Genomic DNA, 24,456 nt, shown 5'->3' on the forward strand with positions numbered 1-24,456 from the left:
ACCGTGCTTCAGGGCCCCTGCTCGCCTGGCCGTTCGTGGCCCGCTGATGCCTCCGCCACCGCTGATCAGCCCGGGACCTCCCAACATCTTCCGCAGCTTGTCTCCATCACCCTGGATCAGTCTCGGCCCCGCAACCTTGCGATCGCTACGACAACGGTAAAGATCAACGGGCACGAGACGTCCTGCCTCTTTGACTCCGGGAGCACAGAGAGTTTCATCCACCCGGCTACGGTAAGGCGCTGCTCCCTCCCAGTACTCCACGTCACCCAGAAAATCTCCCTGGCCTCCGGATCCCATTCCGTGCAAATCCGGGGGTACTGCGTCGCGATCCTCACCGTTCAGGGCATAGAGTACAGCGACTTCCAGCTCTACATCCTTCCCCACTCTGCGCTGCCCTGTTACTAGGTCTCGATTTTCAATGTCACCTCCAAAGCCTTACTCTGAAAATCGGCGGACCCCTGCCCCTCCTCACCGTTTGTGGCCTCACGACCCTTAAGGTCGAGCCGCCTTCACTGTTTGCAAACCTCACCCCGGACTGTAAGCCCATCGCCACTAGGAGCAGACGGTACAGTGCCCAGGACAGGACCTTCATCAAGTCGGAAGTCCAATGGCTTCTGCGGGAGGGGATCATTGAGGCCAGTAACAGCCCCTGGAGAGCTCAAGTGGTGGTAGTCAAGACTGGGGAGAAGCACAGGATGGTCATCGACTACAGTCAGACCATCAATCGGTACACACAGCTCAATGCGTACCCTCTCCAACGCATATCTGACATGGTCAATCAGATTGCACAGTATCAAGTCTTCTCCACAGTTGACTTGAAGTCCGCGTACCACCAGCTCCCTATCCGCCCAGAGGACCGCCAATACACTGCATTCGAAGCAGATGGCCGCCTCTATCACTTCCTTAGAGTTCCCTTCGGCGTCAATGGGGTCTCGGTCTTCGTGCGAGAGATTGACCAGTACGGGCTGCAGGCCACCTTCCCGTACCGAGATAATGTCACCATCTGCGGCCACGATCAGCAGGACCACGACGCAAACCTCCAAAAATTCCTCCATACCGCCAAACTCCTTAACCTCACTTAAATGCGTTTTCCGCACAAACCGCTTAGCCATCCTTGGCTACGTTGTGGAAAATGGCGTCCTAGGGCCCGACCTCGACCACCTGCCCCCTGTCATGGAATTCCCCCTCCCCCACTGCCCCAAGGCCCTGAAACGATGCCTGGGGTTTCTCTCATATTACGCCCAGTGGGTCCCCAATTATGTGGACAAGGCCCGCCCACTCATCAAGTCCACAGTTTTTCCCCTGACGGCTGAGGCCTGTCTTCAACCACATCAAGGCAGACATCGCCAAAGCCACGATGCGCGCGGTCAACGAGTCCCTCCCCTTCCGGGGGAGAGCGATGCAACGGACATGGCTCTGGCTGCCAGATGGGCAGACCCGTGGCTTTCATTTCCCGCACCCTTTATGCCTTCGAAATTCAGCACTCCTCTGTCGAAAAGTAGGCCCGAGCCATTGTGGAAGCTGTGCGACATTGGAGGCATTACCTGTCCGGCAGGACATTCACTCTCCTCACTGACCAACAGTCGGTTGCCTTTCATGTTTAGCAATACACAGCGGGGCAAGATCAAGAATGACAAAATCATAAGGTGGAGGATCGAGCTCTCCACCTACAACCATGAGATCTTGAATCACCCAGGGAAGCTCAATGAGCCCCAGATGCCCTATCCTGTGGTACATGTGCCAGCGCACAAGTGGACCGACTCCGGGCTCTCCATAATGACCTCTGCCATCCGAGAGTCACCCGGTTCTTCCATTTTATCTAGGCCCGCAACCTGCCCTACTCCATCGAGGAGGTCAGAACGGTGACCAGGGACTGCCCAGTCTGCGCGGAGTGCAAACCGCACTTCTACCGGCCAGATAGAGCACACCTGGTGAAGGCCTCCCGCCCCTTTGAGCGCCTCAGCATGGACTTCAAAGGGCCCCTCCCCTCCACCGACCGCAATGTGTACTTTCTCAATGTTATTGATGAGTACTCCCGGTTCCCTTTCACCATCCCATGCCCCGACATGACTTCTGCCACGGTCATCAAGGCCCTGCACAGCATCTTCACCTTGTTCGGTTTCCCCACCTACATCCACAGCGATCGGGGATCCTCCTTTATGAATGACGAGCTGCGTCAGTTCCTGCTCAGCAAGGGCATCGTCTCGAGCAGGACGACCAGCTACAACCCCCTGGGAAAGGGGCAAGTGGAGAGGGAGAACGGGATGGTCTGGAAGGCCGTCCTGCTGGCCCTTCGGTCTAGGAATCTCCCAGTCTCCCGCTGGCAGGAGGTCCTCCCCGACGCGCTCCACTCCATCCGGTCGCTCCTGTGCACCGCTACTAATGAGACCTCTCACGAACGTGTGTTTGCGTTCCCTCGGACGTCTGCCTCCAGGGTCTCGCTCCCAACATGACCAACAGTTCCTGGGCCCGTCCTCCTCCAAAAGCATGTACATAGCCATAAATCAGATCCCTTGGTTGAGAAAGTCCACCTCCTTCATGCGAACCCACAGTACGCCTACGTGGCACACCCCGACGGGCGTCAGGGCACAGTCTCCCTCTGGGACCTGGCACCCGCTGGGTTCCCACCCACAACCCCCGACCTTGTACTGTTTCTCCCCCTTCCGGTTGCCTCCCTCACCCCTGCACCACCCACCATCCCGCCAGCGAACCTCACCGCAGCCCCCACCCCAGCAGTATCCGTCCCCACTACGGGGTGACGATGGAGAGGACTAGTCGCACACGTTTTGCGGATTCCAGTGGCTGCCCAGGCCCCTTCCCTGCACATCCTGGCTTTCCTCTACATTGGACTAGGCCTGGCGTTCTTCCTCCTCCTCCAGCACATTGCCCCTCTGCTGCCCAATGTTGTGGAGGAAGCAGCAGGCCGCCAAGATGTGGAAGACCCTCCTAGAGTGATATGGGAGGTTGTCACCAGAGCAGACCTGGCACCTGGGCCACATCTTCAAGATGCAGATGCACCACTCGATCACAATCCTGGTCGCGACATGGGCATCGTTGTAGCAGGTCTCCGTGTCGGTCTGAGGCCTCCAGATAGGTGTCATCAGCCATGACCACAGTGGCTAACCCTTGTCGCCCAGGTGCCAACCCTTCACCCGAGGGTGCGCCTCGAATGTATCAGGAACCATCGACTGTGCCAGGATGCCTGGGTATCAGGCGCAGATGTGAATGATGAGCAGCTGGTGGTCACTCACCAGCTGCACGTTCATCGAGTGGACCCCCTTTTGGTTTGTGACGGCCACCCCCTCATGCGGCAGCAATTGTAGTGGGGACATGATTAATAAGGGATTATTGTGATTAATAACAGGATCAAGGGTTATGAGGAGAAAGCAGGAGATTGTAGTTAGAAACATATCAGCCATGATTGAATGGTGGAGCAGACTCAATGGATCGAGTGGCCTAATCCAGCTCCCATATCTTATGGCTTTATGTGTCCCATTGATCATCCCCTGGACCTGGGGCATTCCGCCAAAGGTGCCGATTCCCACTGCCCAGGCAACCTGGTGGGCTCGGTCCATATCCAGGTGGATGTATTGTGACACCTGTGCACGGAGGTCTGTGAGATCCCAGACAGAACCCCACTTGGGGCCTGCAAGTATCCCACCACGTAGAAGTTGAGGCGACAGTCACCTTGACGGTCTCCATTCCAGGTGCGCCATGATGTGGCAGAAATATTGCACGGTCCCCCTGCTCAACCGGAGTCTTCGACGACACGCTCTGTCTGGCAGTTCCTCGAATGACAGGCGTGCCGATACACATGAGGCCGAATGTGGCGCCGCCTCCCCACCACCTCCTCGACCTGTTGGATGGCCAGCTGTCCATCCTCGCCAGCTCCTCTGGGGCAGGCTCCTTTCTGTAGGGTCGACCCCGAATAGTTGCTGCTCGTACAGCTGCAGTGTATCTGCCAGCGCTGCAGCGGACAGGTGGATGCCAACCATTCCTGGTTAGATACTGAAATCCATTCTTTGGGGGGGGGGTGAAAAGCAGACAAGTTAGCATAGCGGTTAACCCCGTGCCCAACAGGTCCAAAGGGCTACACAGTGGCACTCTCCTCCATTGCAGCCCCTGCCCCCGTATGTCCCCCTCCCCTCCCACTCCCACCCTGGCCAGTCTCCCGGACATCGCCCTACGCATCTCTGGGCCCGGCACTTGCCCATGCCTGCAGTACACTCTGTGCCCTTCCGTGGAATCTACTGAGGGCGTCCCCCTTGGGTTGTGGGGCGGGCAGGACCTGTGAGGACCTCAGGAGGCTGCCTTGGGGAGGGGGGGGGGGGTGCCACATATATGGTGAGTGGCGCTCTGCGTATCTACGGGTCCCGTTCGGCGGTCAGTGGAATGCGCTGCAAGATGGCTGCCTTGCAGGCTGCGGCAATGGTAGTCCGTATCTGTCCATCCTTTGAAACGAGCTGAGATTGTGAAAGGCATAATTTAAATATAAGCCTATCTCCCGACATGAACAAAGCATTTATGAGATAATAATGAAGCCAATAAATCATTTCTGATAACTTTACAGATTTCATATGTATCCTTATTCTACTACAGTCCAAAAACCATGCTGGTGCTAATGATAACAAGGCTCATATTTTGAAAGTAATTTGGTTCTCCAAGGTTAATCAGCTAGTAATTATTGAAATAAGTCATAAACCAAAGGCAATAATCTTCTGTCATTTTGAACTTCTATCTCAAATAGTTTAAAAAATAATATTCAACCCATTATACCAGAAAAGCAAAAAAAGCTGAGAGAGACCAGTATTCAATTAAATGTCACTTTAATATATTTCATGTGGTGTCTAGAGATAACATCTGCCAGCTCTGTATCAAGATGCTAAATACTTTGTTTGCTCATATTACTTTCTGGGAAGTATCATTCTTTGTTTTTTTTTTAATTGCTCATCAAAGTGAAGGATGTCACTGTTGAGGAATATACCATGTTTCCATTTTGCACCAGCAGCACAAATCACTCCTGGATCACTAAGGTCGTGGACAACTACAGAGTTTCACACCAGCACATTCTTGTGACCCCGCCAGTGCTACGGTTCTTTGCACGACTGGTTTCAGCTTTGGCTTAAGTGAGCCAAGTAGGTTATCTTACCACAACAGGTGTGACTATACAGGCTCTGACTTGCAAAGGAACCCAAGGCTGAGGTTAACCTCGTGTCAGTAATATTGAGAGTCGAAGGAGTCACACTCAAAATCGTAAGACTGATGCACGCCATGATCCTGTAGTGTAGGGACATCACAATGCTCAATGGCTTCTCACACATTTAATTGGTGCTGCCTATTTTGTTGTGAGGTCACCTGTAGACAGCTCACAAGTATTGGAGCTGTAGAACATAGTTCTATTCATAATCATATAATTATATGAATGTGACTTAGAGATCTAACTGTTATTAGAGGTGGCTGATTGTCAATGTAGTGACAAGTTAGAGTAGTTTTGTTCTGTGTAATTTCACACACTAGAAAAAGGGCGAAGATAATCTAATCTCATTGCGTGGAGAATGAGAAACAGCCAACAAAACAATGTAAACCAATCTTAGTCCCATAAATGCACAGTCAGTGGCTGAGGTAGAAAGGGAAAAAACATAGTTTGTGAGACAATTAGCCAGAAATAATGAAACCGATTGACGCAGTTTTTTTTATCAGTATATGAAAAGGAAGAAAGTAGCTAAAATGTATGCCAGTCCCTTATGAAATGAAATGAAAATCGCTTATTGTCACGAGTAGGCTTCAATGAAGTTACTGTGAAAAGCCCCTAGTCGCCACATTCCGGCGCCTGTCCGGGGAGGCTGGTACGGGAATCGAACCGTGCTGCTGGCCTGCTTGGTCTGCTTTATAAGCCAGTGATTTAGCCGTGTGAGCTAAACCAGCCCCTTAGAAGCAGAGACAGGTGAAAGTTTCTTGGGGAATGAGGAAATGGGAGAGACATTGAACAGATAGCTTGTGTCTGTCTTCACAGGAGAAGAGATGGGTTCTACAGCAGAAACCAATGACAACCTAGGGGCTAAAACGAGTGAGGAAATTAAAGAAATTAGTATCAGCAGCGATTTAAGTATTGGAGAAATTTAAGGGACTAAAATCCGACAGTTCCCCAGGACCTGATGGTTTACATCTCAGGCTTCTAAAAGAGATAGCTGCAGAGATAGTGGGCAGGAATTCTCTCATATTGTCATGGTGGAATCCATTGTGAGTGAGAACAGAGAATTTGGCATTCCGGGCAAAACGCCATTCACTTTCAACGGCATTGGAAAATCCCAGCCACAAACAAGGATGGAAGATTTCGGCCATCGGATGTGCTGGCTGTGATTTTCCAAAATTCATTAGATTCGGGAACAGTCCCATTAGATTGGAAGTTGGCAAATGTTATACTGCTTTTCAAGATGGGAGGGAGAGAGAAAACAGTGAACTATGGGCCAGTTAGCCTAACATCAATTGTTGGGAAAATGCTTAAATCTGTTATTAAGCAATGTACTTAGAAAAGCACATTATGATTAGGACAGGTCAACGGGATTTTACTAAAGGGAAATTCTGTTTGACAATTTCTTTTGAGGATGTAACTCGTAGAGGGGAACTAGTAGATACAGTACACCTGAATTTCCAAAAATCATTCAATAAGGTGCCATACAAGATGTTAATAGGCAAGAGGGCTCATGGTGTTGGTGGTAATACATGAGCATGGAGAGAGGATTGATTAATGGATAGAAAAGAGAGAGTGGAGCAGTTTCAAGTTGGCAAGAAGGGAATAATGGAATGCCATAAGGATCGGTGCTGGGGTCTCAGCTATTTACAATTTATATTAATGACTGAGATGATGACACAGAGAGTAATGTATCTATTTTGCTGATGATACCAAGCCAGGTGGAAAGACACAGAGAGGCTGCAAAGATAGGTTAAGTGAGTGAGCAGAGAATACAGTGTACTAAATCAAACTATTACACTGGCAAAATATGGGTATTAGCAATGTATCAGTGAAGGATTAGGAAAACATGTTGGTGGATTAGCAGAATATTAATGGGCGATATATTTATTTGCAGCATTTATAATATTTATATTGCTTTCTGATTTGTTTTGTATTCTCCCTTTCTTGAAGATCTTCCTCACCAGCACAACATCCCATGATTTTAGATGGTCTCCTGATGATTAGAAAATGAAGAACATAATACCATTATTTAAAAATTGTCAGAGGGCATAAACAGAAATTATACCAGTTGGTTGCATTTCCCTTGTGGCGAAAAATCTTTGAAATGGGTTTTAAGGGATTAAATGTGAAGAACAATGAGAATGAGTATAGAAGAGGATATCATAGTTAAATACGGAATTTATTTGAAGATGATATTATAGCCCCAATATTAGTCTTAGGGTATTGCAGTAATTGTTGTATAGTTATGTTTTCAATAAGTGTTTGACGTGGCTCCAGGTCATAAATTACCATTCAAGGTAAATAGCCGTAGAAAAAAAGGATGCAATAACTAATAAGAAATTGACTCAAGTCCAAGAAATAAAGAACCGTAGTAAATGGAAATTTACAGGTTGGGAAAGGAATACAAATACTAGGATAAAAGCAAATTACTGCGGATGCTGGAATCTGAAACGAAAGGGAAAATGCTGGAAAATCTCAGCAGGTCTGGCAGCATCTGTAGGGAGAGAAAAGAGCTAACATTTCGAGTCTGATGACTCTTTGTCAAAGCTCAACTAGGATACTAGGAATACTTCAGGCATCACTTCTTTGGTAAATTGGAGACAGAGCAATCCATGCAGTTAGATTTAGAAGATTTAGGATCATTTAGCAATCAGGGATTTGATCAGCTTGGCTCAGTTGGTCACATTGTTGCCACTGGATCAGCAGGTTGTGAATTCAAGCCCCAAATTGCGTTTAACCCATAATCACGCCAGATCTTGCAGGATGACATTGAGGAAGTGCTGCATTACAAGTGATGAAATACATTGAAAAGCTTTGAAGAGAGCAAGGAAAATACATTTAATATGACTTAATAAGAATAGTCTCTGCCTCAGGATGAGGGGTCAGCCATTTAAGCTAGAGATATCGGAGGGCTGTGAGTCTTTGAAATTCTCTATTCTGTAGAGCTGCGTGTGGATGGTCCATCATCGAGAATGTTCAAGTCAAAAATCGCTAGGTGTTCGCATTGTCAGGGAATCGGGGAGATGGATGTAGAAGATCAACTGTATCTTATTGAGCTGTCTTGGGTGAATATTCCTGCTCCAAATTCTGATGTTTTTATGAGCTCCTCAATCCCATTCATGTGATAGGCAAAAGAACAGAGGGCAGATACATTCCCTTGGTGGGGGAGGAAGAAACAGCTGGGTCAGTCAGCTTAGGCAACTATCTTGCACCAAGCATTCAATGACAGGGTGATGCTGATGCAGTGTTGGGAGAGAACAACTCCCCTTCTCAACCGCCGTGATATGGAGAGCATGAGCGTGAAAAGAGAAAGATAAAAGCTCCAAAAGACCTCGAATGTCCAAATGACCTAACAGCACGTGGACTTGTGGGAGATGATAAACCCCCAAAATACTTGGAAAACAGTAGAATATGTAAAAGCTCATACACATTTCCTCAATGTTACTGAAGGGTTAAGATGCTAAGCTGCTGTAATAACATCAATAATATAAAAATTAGTGCAATACTACTTATGTGCCTTTGGGAAACTAGCTGCTATAACTGTGTAATCCGCAAAATAATTAGGAAACAGTAACAGCTGCATCCTGCGGAAGCTCAAAATACTAATTGGTGTTCTGGAATATTGTTTTTGTCGCAGTCACTAGAGGTCGCCCTTCATGGGGGGGGCATGGGAACTACTGATTTGACTGCGCAACAAACACAGTATAAGATTATACTGCATTATAGAAAACAAATGCACGCAGCTTTTGCCTGCTATGTGTTTAATTGTCTCTCAGATGTCGTATGGTGTGCAATTGACAATTAGTGGGATGCAATTATCAAAGTACACTCACACCCAGATCCGGAGAGCTGCAGACACTCAAATGTATAATGGTGCTCTTATGATCTGCACATTGCTGGCTGTATAGTTTGATGTTATCATGTAATTGCTGAGAAGATGCTTTCAGCACATTGATATGTGGTTGTTTTTAACTATACATTGCTGGTTGTGTAGCCAAACATTACAGCGTGATTATCTGGAACTAGTTCCATATATGTTATGGCAATCATATAATGCTCGGTTACAATGAGCATAGAATTGGAATCTGATACTATGCGATTACTAAATGGCACCCACAGAGGGAGTTGCAGACACTTAGCTATAATCTCCTCCTGCATTCAATGAAATATCTATGGAAGGTTGTTAAAACTTACATTTGTCTTGGGAGTTTCAACCTAGAAATAAAATCACAGAAGTAAATTTCAAATTGCTTTTAAGGACTAATAGTAAACTGAGACTGAATTACACCTTTAAACTCCCTTTGGTGCCAATGCACCATGCTAATTTGTAACAAAAGCTGCAGTTGTTGAAAAATTGAAATAAAACTGGAAAAAAGCTGTAAATACTTAGCAGGTCACGCAGCATCTGTGCAGTGAGAAAGAGTTAACATTTCAGGTTGATGACCCTTCATCAGCATTAGAGATGCAAAAGGTCTTAAGCAAGTAAAGAGGCAGGAAAAGAGAGGACACGACAACAAGAGAAGGGCTTTAAAATGGTGAAAGACAGGAGTAATTGAATGACAAATAAGGCACCTAAGGAGAGAGTTTCAGACACTTGGGGAGAGCCGCCTCCTGAATTCAAAGATAGAATTATAGAAGTGATTATAAAAGAAATGCTACTTTTTAAACTGCTTTTCAGTTTCCTTCAAATGTGAGTAGAACAGCTACTTATTTCTTATGTAAGCTGAGTAGCATAGATGTACTGAGAATAGTGATGAGTGTTCAGAAGTGTTTAAGTTTACCGTTAGATATTATTTCTAACAATTTTCTGCTGACAAGATACTCAATTGCAAATCTAATAACCGAGCATTCATCATTTTTTTCAGTTGCTCTGCCAAAGTTGAAAATCATATCAAGCTGGGAATGGACATTTACGACGTAGAACGTACACCACAGAAACTGGCCATTTGGCATATACGACTATATATGATCGACATGAGGCTCCTCCCACCCCTCTTCATCTAATGCTATCAACATAACCCTCCATTTCTTTCTTATTTGAAATTATTGAGTATTTCACCTCAACAATGGCCAAAGCTAAAGTATGCACTGTATCTAAAACTGTATCCATGTTATCACCATGATGGAAACTCGCATTTATATAGTATTAACCCTCTGTAATCCACTGGTGATCTTGGCTAGTGTTTAGGTCCAATTCTACGCACCAAACTACGAGAATGTAAACACCTTGTAGAAGATGTAAAGGAGGTTTAGCAGAATTATACCAGGGGTGAGCGACGATAGTTATGTAGAGAGATTAGAGTGGCTGAGATTGTTCTCCTTACAGCAGAGAAGCAAGGAGCTTTCATAAATTTGGTTAGAGTAAATAAGGATAAACTGTTTCCAAGGTCAAGTATTGGTAACCAAAGGTTACAGATGTTTTAGATAATTAACAAAAGAATCAGGGATGAGGTGAGGAGAATTGTTTTAATACACTGAGTTGATAGCGGGAAGAGGTTACTGAGTTGGATGATCAGCTATGATCACACTGAATGGCGGAACAGGCTCAAAGGGCCAAATGGCCTCCTCCTGCTCCTATTTTCTATGTTTCTATGTTATGTTTCTATGATCAGCAATGCACTGCCTGTGGAAGCATAAGCAATAGTAACATGCAAAAGGGAATTGGATATATATATGTGACATTAAAAAAACATGGCTATGGAAAAAGAATAGGGGATGGAACTAATTGGATGGATCCTTTAGAGAGCTGGCAGAAGCTCATTGGGCCAAATGGCCTCCTTCTGTGCTGTACGATTCTATGCTTTTCACATGAAGAGGATATCCTAAAAATCTTTACAGCAAGAAGGAAAGGGACTTCGCAGAGAACAAATATTGGGAAAAGAAAGACTAGTGGCGAGATCAGGATGAGGAACTAAAGGCAAATTCAAAGAGTAGAGTTTTGTGAAGGTTTTTCAAAGCAAACAAGTATCTGGAAAGTAGATGGATCTGAATAGATAAGTGAAGAGGGGAGGAAGTTAATAACTGAAGAAACATTTTCTAACAGTGGAACATGGTCCAGGCAAAGTTCAGGTTAGCAGAACAGAGGCTGCATGGAGGAAGGTAGGGCAGGAGGGATCAAGAAGTAAGGATGGAACAAGGCTATGAAGAATTTTGAATTTGGAGGTCTACACCATAGGCATATGGTGGAGCCTGGAGTGGTCTTGAATGGAGTGTGGCATTATTGGGGGTGAGGACATGGGTTACACATTTTGGAAGAAATTAAGTTTGTGAAGCCAGATGGGAGGATATTGGAAAATCATACCTTTGAGTTGATTGAGACATGGATTGCAGCTTCAAATTTACAAGTATTAGGGGCAAAGTTGCCCCTGTTATGGAGATTGTTTTCAAAACATAGGTTGACCAAGCTTTTGGTCATCTGTCTTTTATCTCCTTATATGATTCAGTGTCAAATGTTATTTGATAATGCTTATGTGATAAGTTGTGGAATGATTTACTATATTAAAGACTTTATAGAGGTGCAGGTTGCTGTTGTGACTATTATGTGATAACAGGATTGGGAAAGTTTTTTAAAAAATAATTTTTATTCAAATTTTTCAACTACAAAACTACAAACAGGTAAGCGGTACATACTCATGCGACTCGGCCAACGTTGTCTACCTCATACGCTGCAGGAAAGGATGTCCCGAAGCGTGGTACATTGGCGAGACCATGCAGACGCTGTGACAACGGGTGATCGGACATCGCGCGACAATCACCAGGCAGGAATGTTCCCTTCCAGTCAGGGAACAGCAGTCAAGGGTATTCAGCCTCTGATCTCCGGGTAAGCGTTCTCCAAGGCAGCCTTCAGGACACGCGACAACGCAGAATCACTGAGCAGAAATTATAGCCAAGTTCCACGCACATGAGTGCGGCCTCAACCGGGATCTTGGATTCATGTCTCATTACATTCATCCCCCACCATCTGGCCTGGGCTTGCGAAATCCTACCAACTGTCCTGGCTTGAGGCAATTCACACCTCTTTAACCTGGGGTTACCCCTATCTCTGGATCTGTAAAGACGTGATTACCTGCAAATGCTCGCATTCAAAGCATTGTCTTGCATCTTTGAATTTGTCTATATATATGTTTCTGGAACATACCTCTTCATTCACCTGAGGAAGGAGCAGTGCTCCGAAAGCTAGTGTTTGAAACAAACCTGTTGGACTTTAAACTGGTGTTGTAAAACTTCTTATTGTGCTCACCCCAGTTCAACGCTGGCATCTCCACTCCATTTAATAAGATCTTGGTCTGTACACCATATTTGTGCCTTGGCTCCCTTATAGTTCACTGTTTCCACCTCCACAGCTCGTTGGAATAGAAAATTGCAAAGATTGATGAATCTTTGCGAGAGGAAATCCTTCCTTTTCTCTGTCTGATGTGAAGTCTTATTCTGAAACAATGCAGCTAGCCTGTCACGCCCCCTCAGAGTTCTGCATGTTTCAATAAGGTTGCCTCTCATTCTTCAAACCTCCAATGAGTATCGGCCCAATCTGCTCATAAGACTACCCAAGAATCAACTTAGTGAATGTTCGTTGCTAGTACACCCCTTTTTAAATAAGGAGACCATAAAATGAACACTGGAACCATACCTACATGTACTACAATGAAAAAGAGAGAGGAATCAAATGCAAGAACGGCTGAGAGTGGGGCAATGCGTTAAAGAGGATATGGGACCATTTATTTCGAAGAATTGGACGTGTGCAGAAAGAGAAGTTGCCGAAGCTGAGGAGGAGGAAGAAAGTGGAGCTGGAAGAAGTAAACACAGAGCTAGGAGTGCTTGATCTCACAGTGGCAGCCATTATCTACCTTAATGGAGCAGGCACTGCCTAGGATTGAATATTATAATACTAAACCGAAAACTAATATGAGCATAATACAGAATCAGAGCATTAGAAATCAAATGAACACTCACTAAATCAACAAGAGCTTATTCTCCACTCTAAATTTTTTAATGGTCACATGTCCTACTCTTCACTGGAAATATGCATGCTAGTTGGATTATTGAGAATACATGCCCTGCACCCAATCCTTCAAAGGTAAAGCAACAAGAAAGCATTCATTTCATGTCAGAACAATCAAAGTACATACATCCTACTACAATATTGAATTTCACCATATCTGCTTATAGGGAAACATGAAATGAAAAAACAAACTTGAATGTATATAGTGAATCCGTAACGCATCCTGTAGTGCATCAAAGGCAATTGCGTACTTTTGGGGTGTCACGGTTCTTGTAATGTAGGCAAATATGCACAGCATGGTCCCATAATGTAAATAACCAAATGTTCTATTTTAATTGGCGGAAGGATAAATGTTGTCCAGGACATTGGGAAAATCGCTTACCTTCCTTCAAAAATTGGCATGAGATCTTATATTTCCATCAGAGGGAAAAGAAAGAACTTCAGTACTGCGCTGAAGTGTCAGCCGAGGGTATATACTCAAGTTTCTGCAATGAGGCTTTGAACCCACAACCTTTTGATTCAAAGGCAAGCATGCTACCAATGAACCAAGACTGACAGCTACTTCAGGAGTCATGTAACTACCCATAAGTGATAACCAGGAGCATTGCTGAAAAAAGAGGCATGTTGTCAAAGCTTTTCATCTTGCACTCATCAGGACAGAACACAAAATCCAAATTTCAAAGGGAGCAACATTTTATACTACATAAGAAAAGTGTAATGATGGGCTGTCAAGTCAATTCTATTTGGGATTGCTCAGCAGGTCATGTCCAATTGTGGAATCACATCTAACATCAGACATCATAATCTGAGCTTGGTGAGGACAGGCTGGTTGAGGAGATGGTGGCATATTGACATATCGCTGGTAATCCAGAAACCCAGGCTAATCCTCTGGGTCACAGGTTCACATTCCACCATCAGCAGTGGAATTGAAAGCTACACTCAGTAATGGCGACCACGAAACTATCATTGCTGTCATTAATAAAATTTGGTTCGCTAATGCCTTTTAGGGAAGGCATCTGCTTGCTAGTCTGGCTGACATCTGACTCCAGGCACACAGCATAGTAGTTGACTCTTATCTGCCCTCTGAAAAGGCCTCGGAAGCCATCAGTTCAAGAGCAATTAGGGATGGGCAACATATGGTGGGCTTTCCAGCAATGTCCATATTCCATGAAAGAATAAAGAGTTCAGTCAGTACCTTGTTCACAATAAGGAGAATACTGACCCCACTCAACCAGCACATGCTTGAAAAACTCAGAATAATGATGTCTTACATTAGATGTTACTCTGTGATTTGGCAACACTTGTTCAACAACTCAAGTGTGTAAAGAATTACACTAACAACCAATTTAAGAATACCAGTGGAGCTCGCAAGCAGGTTCATTTGTAACTTCACTAGATGCTACATTTTTCAGACACAGGGTCCTGCCCTCTGCATTTAAAAGGAATATGTCCAGATTTTGTATCTTTTTTGAATTAACAATAGCATAGAGGGAAGTAGCTCCCTGGTGCATTCTCCATGGCAATGCCTCAATCCATCAGAATCAATATGCCAACCAATCAGCTCCCTTTTCTCACACAGCACAAATTGTTGCTCCCTTTGAAATTTGGCATTCTTGCATCTGTCCTATCCATGCAAGAGAAAAAGCTTTGACAGCACGTCTCTTTGTTTCCAGCAATACACAATGCCTGTACTATCAAGTAGCTATTTGATAACTAGGAATCGCATGCATGAAATCGTCAACTGGATACCATAGGAATAAAACCACTTCCTTCCCAGTTGAGAACCAAAAATCATAATAGCGTTCATCTCCCACCTAACGAGCGAAAAGCATGAACTTTCTCCCTTTTACACTACCAGAAATTATACACTCCTCTCCTGAATTACTGGGTATACAATGTGTCTATGCTACCTTTCAATCATTGTCTGTGCCTCCAAGCATCAGATGATGCATCTAAACTGCCAGTGACCCTTAATAGGTAAAAAAAAATTGATTGTCATGAATAGTACGAAATTGCTATATGTTGGACTGGTGAGATTTCCTTTGTGCACTGTTTCCTGATGCCAACTGATTTAAGAGGAAAGGTAATTTGTTTAATGAATGGATGGGAAGAATTACAGTCTGTTGGAAAGGCAAATTGTTTTTCAGCTGATTACAGCCATATGTGGAAATTAGGATTATTACTCTGCACTAATATATCGTGAGGAATATGTTGCAAACGATGATGTGAAACTTTGATCTTCTGGTGACATTTAATAACGGATTAAATTACCCTTTTGTGAATCCTATTGTTCTAACATAATTCAGTCTTTACCAGAGCACCAATGACCGGCAGCCACACAACTGACGCCAAGTGCAATTTCTGAAGCCAATGATTTTTTTTTTATCTCTTTCAGCCTTCACTCGCCTTCATCTGTCAACTTAGACTGACTGTCTTGCAGCTACTCGCGAGGTGTTTATCGGTATTAGTTGTGAATAACAAGTGTTACAGTGAGCTGCAGATTTAAATGGGCACTGGACTAGGTCTTTACAGGCAGCTCCTCCCCCAGAGTTTTCAGGGGCATTGATATATGATGTAAATCTGGCTCTCCTTAAAATATTAAGAATGATGTTTTCCCATTGAACACATTAAGTACAAAGTCTATTTAAATATATATATATGTGTGCACATGTGTATAAACTGCTAACCAGGTCTGAGTGTTTGTGTGAGTTGTCTTCCAAATTGTTCCTGAAGGATGCCACGATTCTCACTGATGATAAATAGACGATGTAGTGTCTGTGGCAACTCCCAAACTTGCATGCCATGCCAGGGGATAGTCGATACTGCTTAAAATTAATCAGTGATGATCTAGGGCCAGTCCATCAGAGCTCAGTCAGACATGCGACCAGCGGCAAACTGCCCGTCGGCTTTTAAGAGAAGTACAATTAAGTTATTTTTCTTCGAAACACTATTTTATTCATTTTACTTGCCTGGTGTAGATTTTTTTTAAAAGTTGAAATGTCATCCAATCCCTTTTGGTTTTAAGCCTGTTGGGCGGCTCGCCCACTCACTTCAGCGGCTGACTGATCAGTGCCAAAATCAGATCATGTGATGATTGATTGTTTTGCTAACATTAAACATTTGGCTCCAAGGAACCGACATGGAGTGGCGGAGTGCATTAAGTGAAGAACAGTTGCATCCATGCACGGCTATAGCACCTTGCATTTTCGATATTTAACATTTGCATACTATGACTTAAAAAAAAAGAAAACTGAGATATTGCTTGCTACAAAACACACTCTTCCAATGCAGGGAGAGAGTCAGTGAGCTTCTTGATCCCAAATGTAACCTCAGTCCGGGCTGATAGTTCTAAAACGAAATACCCAGAGCACAAAGACACCCTTCCAAAAAAAGTTAACACATTTTGATCATATACGTATTACGGTATTTTCTTCTTTGGCACCCTGAAGTCCCTTCAAACATTTTTAGATTATTCCGACACGGTATGGGGTGCACCCAGGTTTGTATTCTGTATATTTGTTGGCATTAAAGGTCGAATGGTTCTTTTTAGCAAAGGTGCCTATGTCACCTTAATTTTAATCACACACATTGTTTATTCAACCATAGTTATCCATTAAATCGGCCAGTGGGATATGGTGCAAAAAAATACAATGGTTTAATATTGGAGACATGAAAGAGGTGGATGAATTCTTCGCACCTGGCCCCTACGAGGGGAGTCTTCAGACAGGGGGTTGGGGGGGGGGGGGGGGGGGGGAGCGTTCAGTCACAAAGAGAAGTAAGAACGCCGGGGATCCAGGGCAGAAGGTGATGAGCTTCGATATTACAGAGCTTCCCCATTCCTGACTCCTTCTCGGATCGGCTGGGATACTTGGCAAAGTTGAATGGGGCATTAGCATCAGAAATGTCTCTTTATTTTTAAAAAAAGGAAAGAACTCTGGTCCAAGTCTAATCAAGTTGGTCTTCAATTTAATTTTCGATTCCGATCATTAGCAAACATCATGCAACTACAATGCACTCAACTGTACCACGAGAGTGACATTGGTTGAAATACCTTCCTCCTCAGTAAAATACAATTCACAGCGTTTGAAAGCGATATCATTTTGATATATATACACATCTATACGTATAAGTACTCACACCAAATGAACTTACCTTTAATTTTCGAATTGCATTTACAGCTTCGGGATCTCTTTTGTCAAACTGGATTGATTCGTTCTCAGGCACTTTATGCGCTGTCCTTTACCCCCTCCTCTTCAAGGGATTTCTCTAGTGAAAGGAATTGGAGATTGGATTAAAACACTGCTGCCTCCCATACTGTGCCCGGTCGATGTGATTTCCATAGTTTATTCGCTGTGAGCTGGTGTCAGTGTTGGATGATCTCTCTCTCTCTCTCTCTCTGACACACAGACACACACACACTCACTTCTCGTTCCTGTCTCTCCTGAGGACTCACACCGCTCTCCCCACCCCATCCCCCTCTCCCCCCGCCCGACCTGTGCTTTCTTTGGGATTCTCTCTTTCCCTCTCATTCCGCCTCTTTTTCTCTCTCCAAGCACATTTATGAAGCCCTTGTCACCTTATCACGTGTTGACACCCTTGTCAAGGAGACTCTCACAGGCTCCATACGCGCCGGGAGCTATCCGCAGAACTGTGAAACTGGCATGTAAATCAATGTTGCTTTTAGAAATGGGGGGTGGGGAGAGGGGGGGGGGGGGGGGGGGGTTGGTGAAGAGAGTACGAAATACACACACACGTACAAAAAAAACTTAATCTGAAATGTATCCGTCACGTTGGCGCAGGAATGGACCCAGTTGCCCTGTTTGGATAGATCCCCTTTCACAAAGACATCTCCATGACATCCTGGGAACAGCCTATTTTAATTTGGAATGATCTACATCTGTAAAGCGAAAAATGATATGGCCACATGTTTCCAAAATGTTGCTGTCAGTTGGTTTTGGGTTGGGATGTGCTGTCACACACACACACACCCACACGACAGACGGGTGACCTTTCAATGAAGACGTCCCGTAGGAGCCCCGGGAGGAGAGCAATAGAGAGGGGCTCAGGTCCGGAATGTCAGAGGTTACCATTCCACCCCCCACCCCCACACCCCCTCAGGGTGGTCACCAAGTCCCCATGACAGAGTCCTGCAGGGTGCCAGCAATAAATTCCCCCTCACCCCGACTGCTGTTTAACCGTGGCAACAGCGGTATATGTTGTTGGTGTAATAAATGCCCCGTGGGGATGTTGCTGGGTGTTCAAGGGGATGCTAAAGTGTGGGGGAAATCAGACAGCAGCCGAGTCCTGAAAGTGTGACTGAGAGAACTACACGGCTGTCGGGGAGGGGGGGGGGGGGTGCGTGTTATTTATCGTCTGACCCTCTCGGGCCACTACTTCACCCGTTGTTATCTGAGCGCAAAAGCAGCGGCTTTGAAAACAAAACAAACAAGAATGGGAAATCTCACGCTGGCCCCAGCCACGAAGCTCCGGTTATCAATAACATTGTGAGCCCTTGGGTTTGGCCAGACACAACATCTGGAGGCTGTTGCCCTATGTTTGTGAAAGCAGCCCCCACCTCAGCGCCATTGGGGGGGGGGGGGGGAAACAAGAGCCTGCCAATTCCGACCTGGGGGGGGGGGGGGCACAGTCACCTCCCCGCCCCCCCCCCCCTCCTCCTCCCTCCCCTGTGAATTCCGCCTCAAACAGAGTTACACCTGTCAGGTTGTCCATGTGAAAACGGTGTCTCCCTCCACAGCTGCCGTCTGGCTTGTTATGGGGCGGGGGTTCCAGAATTTTCTAGACTTTAATCCCATCCAGGTGGAACCTGGCAAACTTCCCTTTTGGGATAATGGAGGGAATTGTTCATTTTCCCTCACAGATTGTTTTGTATACGGGCACATGTCAATAAGAAGTTTGGTGTTTTGTCTGACGGTTCACCGTGGCTGCCAGGTCGGGCTCCCTCAATAGGTAACTTCCCCGGTGTGGAGAGCGAATGGGACTGAGGGGGGATGCGCCTGGCAGCAAACCTTCCTCATTGATCACAACTCCCCCAAGACCCCCCCCCCCCCCCGATTCTCAACGATGCCTCCTTACAGGCTTGGTGGACATAATGGACGGTAAATTTGCTCATCTGGAAATGAAAGAAAAGACAAGAGAGCAAGCAAGCATCCCCTGAGCGAGTGTTGCACCGGATCCGGCTGTCAGTTCAGCCTCGTCTCATTGTCTCCTGTCAAACATTATCCGCCTGGAGCTGCCTGTTCATGTCGCATTAATGTCACTGCAAAAGTGCGAGTGGCCATGAGAACCAGCCCCGGATAAACGGCAGGCTTTCACAATACCGCTTTTACTCAAATCGCCAAAACAAAAAATAAAATGCGTTAATCCCGCGGAAACCTCTGGTCGATTTCAATCTCAGGAGGCGGATTAGGCACACAAACAGGCAGCGCACGAACTAAAACGTGTTTTCAAAAGAAACAACGGTGTGTGTGGGGGGGGGGGGGGGGGGGGGGTTGGGAGGGGGGGGGGGGATGTCCATTCCCCCTTCAAATCTAAAACACCGAACCTGAAAACACCCGACGCTCAAGGATAACTACTGAATGCACCGGAATGAATTGACTCGGGCATTTGCAGAATTGATCCAACCTGCGATGGGATTGATGTTCTCATTGATTCAGGTTTATGATAGGATAAAAAGAACAGGAACAATCTTATATCTAATGCTCAGATCAAAGTTTAAACTTTGGCTCTGATTAGACTGAAGATTCCTTCCCCCCCCCCCCCCCCCCCCCAAAGTTTTAAAGTTCCCGATGTTTAGGCAGCGAAATCTGACTGGGTGCTTTTGATAACTGATCGATCAGTCCTTCACCAGCAAACTGGGTAGCCAGAGAACAACCTGCCCCGAGAATGTAAGTTGAGCACTTTCTCCGAATGTATTGCAGCTGTTTTAGCAAGTGTCCAATATTTTTACAATACGTTTCTCCAAATTAGAGCTAAATTTAAGGACTATGATATAAAATGTGCAAAACAAATATATAACACCCGAACTCAAAGAGAAAATGCTGGAAAATCTCAGCCAGCAGGTATGGCAGCATCTGTAGGGAAAGAAAAGAGCTAACGTTTCGAGTCCAATGACTCTTTGTCAAAGCTTTGTCATAACACACGGTCAGTGAGACTTCATTGCAGCGTTAATGTAAGCCTACTTGTGACACTAATAAATATTAGTATTATTATTAAGAAACTCCGAAATAGATAAATCAATAAATTAAATTGGAAGTTTACGGATTTTAAAAACATCCTTGCAACACCTATGGTGGGAAAGCAAGGGTAGAATTCTGGAAGGAATCTAGAAGATGCCCCATATAAATGGGCACGATGGCACAGTCACGGCCCACAAGAGGAATGTGGCAAAATAAGTAAAGCGCGTAAAACATTCTTTTCCTGTCCCGCCACAGTCGAAAAGCTCACCGAGGGGCGTTGAAAACCTTAAAGTCGGAGCGGCAGAGAATTTGGAGATGAAGGAAAAATGATTGAGTTGACTTCAAAACTATTCACAGAAATTGAAGCGCTGACACGCTATTGTGCACGAACTCTCTTGGAAATGTTGAAGTTATGTGTTAGGCATGCTTGCTCAAGATTAACACATCTTTTGAGCCAGGTGACATCTCTCCCAGGGTGTTTCACGAATACAGAACAGACATGTGTGGGGCATTCACTAGAGTCACGAAATACATGTTGGGCTCGGATGAAATGTTGTAGGATTGGCAGCAAATATAATCGCTGGCAATCGTCCAGAGTGAAACTCCATACTAGGTAAGAAGGTGGCAGGTGGGGAGGGATTGGGGTGGGGGGGGGGGGGGGGAAAGAGGGGAATAACACGGGGAGCACTTACAATTTTGATGGAGGGGGGGCTGGTGAGATGGGGGGGGGGGGGGGTGTGAAATGGAACACTTCAGTGATCGTATTTGAACACCAACTTGTCAGTAACTCTAATTGTAAGTTTGTTGAATTTGTAGATTGTACTAAAACAGGGAATGCAATGAAGGCAGGGAACATTATATATTAATTTGCAAGGAAATTTAGACTGGTTATTGAACTGAGAAAAGCAAATTAGTTCTAAAGGATTGTATATTTCATGGAAAATGAGCAGGGTAATGATGATAAAATAAAGGGGTTCTGTATTATGGTTTTAACTAGCTTACAGATATAGGGCAGATATGATTTAAAAACTGAGAACAGCCAACTGCAAGATAAAGAGGTCAACACTTGCAATTGGCTACACAATTACGTATGGCAAAGGAGATGTCTGTTTTGGATGGATTCTCTGTAACTGCATCAATATCTGTGCCCAGAAATGAATTAAGTCGTGTTCAATGACTAACACTAGCTGTTTTGGAAAGTATACACATCAACAGACCAGGGGCAGTGGATCTCAGTTATGCTAATGATTGAAATATTAATGAGAGAAGTTTTGAGGCATCAGTAACACTCTGACTTTATCTTCCCCACAATTTAAAGTTCTGTGTTCTTTGATTGAGGATCTCAAAAAGTTTAACATCTTCTGCTGGGAAATTGAAAGAATCAATTATCAAGAAAGTAATATCAGGACATTTGGAAAGTCAAAGCAATATCCATCAGAGTCGGCATGGTTTTATGAAGGGCAAATCATGCTTGACTAATTTGCGAGAGTTCTTCGAAGATGTAACAAGCAAAGTGAATAATGGGGGTCCTGTAGATGTAGTGTATCTGGACTTCTGGAAAATGTTTGATAAGGTGCCACACAAAAGGTTAATATGCAAGGTAAGATCATGTGGGATTAGGGATTATTTATTAGCTTGGCTAAAGACTGGCTGACAGGCAGAAGACAAAGAGTCATGATAAATAGGTCTTTCTCTGGATGGCAAGATGTAACTAGTGGGGTGCCACAGGGTTCGGTCCTTGGGCCCCAGCTGTTTACAATCTATATAAACAACATGGAGACAGAGATAGAAGGTTCTATAGCCAAATATGCAGACAATACAAATATAGGTGGGGCAGTAAATTGTAATGAGGAAATAAGAACCTTATGAATGGATATAGATGGGTTAGGAGAATGGGCCAAAAAAGTGGCATATGGAGTGTAACATGGATAAGTGTGAGGTCATGCATTTTGGCCAGAAAAATGGGAAGGCTAAATGAGACTTTGGGGTGCTCCATTGGAGAGGGATCTGGGGGTCCTTGTTCATGGGTCCTGTCACAGAAAACTAGAATGCAGGTTTAGCAGATAATAAAGAAAGTGAATGGATGTTGGCATTTAGAGCTAAAAGAATAGAGTATAAAGGTAAGGAAGTGTTGTAACTATACAACGCATTGGTGAGACCACACATGGAGTATCGTGCACAGTTTTGGTCCCCTTATTTGAGGAAAGATGTAGTGGCAGTGGAGGAAGTTCAGAGGAGGTTCACTAGGTTGAGGGGTTTGTCGTATGAAGAGAGATTGAAAAATTTAGGCCTATACTTTCTAGAGTTTAGAAGAATGAGGGGAGATCAAATTGAGATAAACAAGTTGATAAAGGTATGGATAAAGTAGACGTGGAGTGGATGCTTCCTCTTGTGGGGCATTCTAGAATGAAAGGCCACAGTCTTAGAATAAGAGGTAGCAAATTTAAAACGGAGTCGGGGAGAAACTACTTCTCCCAAAGGGTTGCAAATCTGTGGAATTGGCTACCCCAGAGTGTGGTGGATGCGGGGACAGTGAGTAAATTTGAGAAGGGGTTAGACAGATGTCTAATTGGTAATGGGTTGAAGGGTTATGGAGAATGGGCAACGTGGTGAAGTTAAGGCCAGGATGAGATCAGCCATGATCAAATGGCGGAGCAGACTCGATGGGTCAAATGGCCTAATTCTGCTCCTATATCTTATGAATTTATGAATGACGTGTTTGGAATTCGATAAAGGTCTCATGGTAATAAATCACAGCTCAGGCTATTCAGCTTCGATTCTGCCTGGAGACGTAGGCTGCAAAATTCAGTGTCTGCATTTTTGGAGCTAGGTGAACCATTCAGGTTCAAACTGCCACCCGGTGGCGCACCTTGCATTTTTGTAAGGGCATTAGTGCAGTTGCAGAGAGCATGTACCAGATATGCAGAGTGGGCAGCTTGTGACATCAGTCAATGCGTAATACGGACTTGATGCCAATGGAATTCTTTTTTTTTTATAAATTTAGATTACCCAATTATTTTTTCCAATTAAGGGGCAATTTAGCGTGGCCAATCCACCTACTCTGCACATTTTTGGGTTGTGGGGGCGAAACCCATGCAGACACGGGGAGAATGTGCAAACTCCACACGGACAGTGACCCAGAGCCGGGATCAAACCTGGGACCTCAGCGCCGTGAGGCGGTTGTGCTAACCACTAGGCCACCGTGCTGCCCTCCAATGGAATTCTTTTCGACTTAAATACTGCAACTAATTTCCTCTCTTAATATCACAGCTAAATGTGCAATTAGCAACATTGGAACCCTCACACCTATGCTATTTAAAGGAATCATCAACTACTTAGTTGCTAATTTTTTTTTACAGGCTGTTGCTGAGTTTGTAGAAGTGCTTTGCGGTTTGTATTGTTGCTTAAAGTTGGTGAAGTCTACAATGAGTGGTGTGCCATGCCCCAGATAAGGGTGCAGTTCACAGAAGGTTTACTAGAGCAGGCATTGTCAAACTCGGGGGCGCGACCCACAGGTGGGTTGCGGGCGGGTGTCGGGAGGGTCGCGGAGCCGACCGTTGCTGCGCTCCCGATCGCGCAAATCCGCGCGCAACAGCCGCAGCAGCCGGCTTTAAGTGCGCAGTGCGCCCGTTTTTTAAAAAACGGTCGCATCTTTTTTTTACAAGTTTGGGGGGGGTTTTATTCATTTTATTTTATTCATTTTGGTTTTTTTTTCATTTATTTTATTCATATTATTTTATTTTTTTACAAGTTGGGGGGGGGGGGGGGTTATTTGATAGAACTTTACAGGAAAAAAATGCAGAATTTTGGACAGATGGAGACGCCATACTTTCTGACACCGGAAGGCTTCATCCCAACAGGTTCCATTGGAGGAGCGTGTACGAGGGCCAAAGGGACCCAAAACCATTTCCTCCATTTTTGTCAGCAGCAAACAAAGTAAGAGAAAATGCTGGGTCGCGCAGGTCGGCTGGCGTGGGTCCCGATTGTTGGCCGGTTGGTAAAAATGGGTCCCTGGAAAAGAAGTTTGAAAAACACTGTACTAGACTAATACAGAAATGAGTAGATTG

The 24,456-nt window shown here is 45.0% G+C and overlaps 1 protein-coding gene across 1 annotated transcript in view; it reads right to left on the reverse strand.

Annotated features, from left to right (window-relative positions):
- Positions 1 to 17,575, reverse strand: part of cnr1 (cannabinoid receptor 1) — a 41,714-nt gene extending 24,139 nt beyond the window's left edge. The window contains 1 exon segment of the mRNA XM_038799335.1: positions 17,346 to 17,575. The gene's annotated coding sequence lies outside the window, so the exon portion shown is untranslated.
- Between the last annotated feature and the right edge of the window lie 6,881 nt (positions 17,576 to 24,456).

The sequence above is a fragment of the Scyliorhinus canicula genome, chromosome 6 (genome assembly GCF_902713615.1).
Source record: "Scyliorhinus canicula chromosome 6, sScyCan1.1, whole genome shotgun sequence".
Lineage (NCBI taxonomy): Eukaryota > Metazoa > Chordata > Chondrichthyes > Carcharhiniformes > Scyliorhinidae > Scyliorhinus > Scyliorhinus canicula.